Source organism: Papaver somniferum, chromosome 6, assembly GCF_003573695.1.
Source record: "Papaver somniferum cultivar HN1 chromosome 6, ASM357369v1, whole genome shotgun sequence".
Classification (NCBI taxonomy): Eukaryota; Viridiplantae; Streptophyta; class Magnoliopsida; order Ranunculales; family Papaveraceae; genus Papaver; species Papaver somniferum.
Window position 1 is genome coordinate 35,783,461 of NC_039363.1, and position 5,116 is coordinate 35,788,576.

The window sequence follows — 5,116 nt, forward strand, 5'->3', positions numbered from 1 at the left end:
GTTGTGCATATTGAAATCAAAACCGCGAAGCATGATTAAACTCTAGATAGGCATAGTATTAAGGAATACAATACGAGGTTTATTGCTTATCCATTAAACTTTGTAGATAAGACATCGACATAATCGTTTAAATGCTATTGTGATTATGTACGGGTATGAGGTGAGGATTTCATCCTAGGGAACAATGTTTTAAATGTATCCTAAGGAAGTAAATTCATGAACTTGGTTTGTGAATCGAAAAGGAAATTGCCAGGTGTTATTGGTATTGTTATTCATTGCATATCTTGTGAACAACCAATATGTGTGATTAGTATAACCATTCATGACGTGTTTTTGTTCTTGGTAAAATTATTCACAAAGGCCTGACTTATGTATTGGTATGACTTTGATTAGTGAAACCGATCTTAAGTAATCACCTGAGATGGTATGATCGAGTTTGTGATTTTATGTCTGACCAAATCTGGGTAAAGGGGAACCGATCCTAGTAAGAGGTGAAGTATATTACAAAGGGGAGTTGATCCTTGTATGAGGTGCAGCAAGTTTATAGCAGAAAGGGGAACCGATCCTATGGACATGTGCAACACATTTTTAGGCAAAGGGGAAACGATCCTATGGACATGTGCAATACATATAAGTTAGATACCATATATATGTGGGGAACCGATCCTAGTACCTAGTCAACCAATTTTCGGAAAGCTAGTGTGACTAAGCACAATACTCACATGGAGGTAGAACCGAAACTTGTTTTGGTAGAACCGTTACACCCATGTTTTGTGATTCAGTGTTGCTAATCAATCGTATAGTTCTTGAAAGTCATATGAACCAATTCTAAACTTGTTTGGAAGTGTGGAAAATTGGTTTCAAGGTTGTAAGTATGAAAGAGGACTTACAAAGTAAGGATGTCGACATACTTTGAACACGTGCTGTGAATGTTAATCTTTAGTTGTTCAAGGTTATTCCTTAATAGCTAAGGGAAGAGAATCCCAGGATCGAAACATAAATAAGTTAAGAATCTTTTAATTAAGGTTATTAATTTCATTTTTAGGAAAATAAAAATTAGTAATGTGCATTTAATAATTAGAGATGTTCCAAGAGATTTCGATCATTATTTTTGGACAGAGCATTTCCAGGAATTATGGAAACCTAATTTGTGCCTTAATGATTATCTTAAGAATATTTTCGGTTTTGGAAATTACTTGGTGTCCAAACTTCCTTGTCTATAAATATTGAAGTTTGCACTTCTAGCAAACTAATCCTTCGTAACAGCAAACTACCTCTTGTTGTGTTGCTACTGGTGAAGCCGCCTATTCGGATAGGAGAGTAACCTAATTAGGCGAAATCTCTTACGGCCACTCGTTTTAAAGTCTTCTTTGGGATTGAGAAGCTCTATTAGTACCGTTGGTGGGAAACTAGATAATTGCGGTTTATCTTTTGTTTTCAATTGATTTGGCTAATGGTGGTTGAAATTTGATTGCACCTAGTTTGTTTATCCTTGAGGATCTTCTCTTCTGATATAAGATTCACATAAACTAGTTCAGAGTTTCGATAGGGATCTTTAGACTGTTGCTAGTTCTAAAGACGATCTTGTGATAATCCATTGTTAACAGACTCCGTTCTGTGCGTGATTGATTACAAGAGATTCAAGTGATTGTGTGCAGGTATTTATTGAAGATCTAAGAAGATTTGAAGACGAAGAAGATATTGAAGATTTTTGATTTGAGGTTCATAATCTTTGGTGTGCACAATACTTGTTTCGGTAAAAAGAGGATCCAACTACAATCGGTTTTATCCTTGTGATAGAATTGGATTGATTAGTTGAGTAGATCGGCATCAACAAAATTCTTTGGATTAAGAGTGTTAATTGCAAAATCTTAACGATTACTTTGGTATTGAACATAAGATAGATCTAAGGACTTGACGAAGGAGTTTATATTAAGATAAACAGAAGAGCCTTTGTCCAACTCATATCACTTGGTTGAAGAGAGTTGATACCAAACAGATTTGTTGTTCCTTTACTGTTTGGAATAAGAACCAAAGGAATTGTTCCAAGTACGTGACTTATTCATAAGTTGGAGGCCTAGGATTTCAGACGGAACTAGGTGAACTATAGGTTTAGATTCTTGGTCTCAACTATACGAAGTTAGTTTAATTTTGTGTAGCGGCTTAATCCTGAGAGTATTCAATTATGGACAAAGTCCCGGAGTTTTTCTGCATTTGTGGTTTCCTCGTTAACAAAATCTTGCGGTGTCATTTACTTTTATTTTCCGCATTATAATTGTTTTATTATAATTAAAGTAAATTACACAAAACGTTAATTCTTATTTACTTGATAAGTGATCCCATTGTGTTTAGTTAAGTCCCAACCTTTTTATCAAGTAAACATACTTCGTTGTTGTATTTTCTCGATCTCGTATCCATAGACGATCACACGAAGTGTGAACCGATTAGTTTCATTGTCTCGACTCAGTCCATAGACAATCACTTTCAGATAAAGGACTTATGGGTAGGAAAAGTTTTTGATTGAGGTATATTTGGGTACCCTCGTCTTTTCAATTGGTATCTGATAAGCATATATATGCTACATTTTATACCCATATTTATATTAGCTATGATACAATATTTTAGTTACTAATATTATTTTAGTGCTTTTGTAGAAAGTACAAGTGAACTCGATCATCCAGTTAATAAACAACAAAATGTGGGACTTAATGGTGTTTGCGACGAAAATGGAAAAATGTGGTTGGCCTGGTACTTCCATATATCAGCAACCACAATGATGAAATGTGGTTGGCCTGGTATTTCCATGTATCAGCAACCACAATGATCAATTATGCTGGCCTGGCATTTCTATATATCAGTAGCACTTATTATGCTGGCCTGGTATTTCCATGTATCAGCAGCCGGGTTGGCCTAGTATTTCCATGTATCAGCAACCACAATTATGAAATGGGGTTGGCCTGGTATTTCCATATATCAGCAACCAAAATGATGAAATGAGGTTGGCCTGGTATTTCCATATATCAGCAACCACAATGAAAAAAATGACAAAATGTAGCTGGCCTGGTATCTCCATATATATCAGCAGCATAAAATTGTTTCATAGGTGAGGTACAAACGCAGCAAATGAATTGAAATCAAAGTGGGGTTGGCACATGCAAACTGAAAATGGGAGTATTTTATCTTTCTTACTTTATTACAAATATATTCCACCGGGAAAGATAATTTATTTGCCATGTGAAGAATTAAAGTAACTCTTTCTTCATTTGGGAGATTTTGGAAATAAGGAGAGATTATTATTTCATTGGAAGAACGAGCTGGAAATACTATTTGGGGAAATATACTGATGACGACATCAACTTGCATGCAAGATATTTTCATAGAATAATTTATTTTGATTCTTTGATTAATGAAATAAAAGAAAGGGAAGGTTATAAGGAGGGAAGCTGGCTGGAGTTTTGGGAGGCTACACGCCGAACAGAAACTGGAGAAGAGAAAAGAGGCGACGACGTGTTTGAGAGCTCAAGAACAAGGGAAGAAGACGACACCATCGGTTTAATCTTTCCTCTTTTGTTATTATTTTTGAAGGGTTTTAAGAAACCCATGATCATGTCTTGCTAGATTTTCATAACTAGGGTTTATATTGAAACCACATTAAATATAGGTCAATTGAATTGAGTTATTTGACAAAGACTATTTCGATTTGAATAAATTAATCCCATGATTTTATTTATTGATTTAATCATAAAAATGAGTTGTTGCTTCACCGGTTTTATATAACCTTTGTGTGTAACTGTTAGGTTCATAAATATATTTTTTTGTCTCATTATTTGATAATTCCATGCTTGGGTTAATATCTTTGATGGGTTATGCTTAGAAGAGCCATAAATTATTTGTGAATCAATATTTTAGCTTCGTATAAATTTCTCGCTAATGCAATCTGATGGTTCATGCTTAGATTTAGTCTTTTGATGTGCCATGCTTAGGGTATACCAGTGATATTTGCGATGCTAATACATATAATAGGTGATGTGAATAAAACGAACAATAAATAATTCATGGATTATGTTTCATTTCAGTAACTGAATAAAAGTTTTGGTGGATACTATAAACCCTGGTTACGAATATTTCCTTTGGATTCATTCAATTAGTTCACTTTATTTTCTCCGTTTTTATTATTTTCTAAAAAAACCAAAAACATCTTTATTGGTTAAATGATTAGAGATATTGATTAGAGTATTTCCACCACTCCTCATGGAAACGACCCGTACTTGCCTCTGTCTACTAGTTAGACACCGTGCGATTGCGGTTATCACATACAGGGTTCTTCCCGGATCCTATCAGTATCAGAGCAGGAAAACACGAAAAGATCTAACAATTTGTGTTTGGTGCGATCCAACCTATAAGAAATTGAATCAGATGAACGATTCGATTAACGTTTTAAAGATTTTAGATGGTCTGAATGAAGACTCTGAAAAATATTCCTTTGTTCTTGTTAAAATGTTAGATAAAAGGATTGAACAGAACCAGTCATATACTGATGAGATCAGTAATATCATTATTGATAGAAAACTGGTGAAATACATAGAAGAGTCTAAATCAGGAGATTCCCAAGGATGCTCAATTCTTTCATCCAGACATCTTAAACAATCTAATAAGAGTCAAACCAGGAACCGTTATCAAAAGGGATGGAATTGTTTAATTCAGAAGATTTGTTTTACAAAATGTCTGATAAACCGTGTTAAGAAACTTTATAAGAACTTAACAAACCATTCTAAATCTGGTGAACAATGTCTTGGAGAATTTGCACTTAAAACAACATCACCATTCCAATGGTTTCTAGATAGTGGATGTAGTAGACATATGACAAGTAATCTTTCCTGGTTCACAAAAATAGAAGACTACAAAGGAGGATCAGTGACCTTTGGAGATGGAAGTAGCTGTCTTATTAGCAAGAAGGATACTATCAAACTTCTAGGTATTCCCGAAATCCATGATGTTGTTTATGTTAAAGGAATGAAAGCTAATCTTTTGTCTGTCAGTCAAATTTGTGATAAAGGTCACAAAGTTATCTTTAATATGAGAGGTTGTGATATTGAAGATAAGTCCAGAAAAGTAA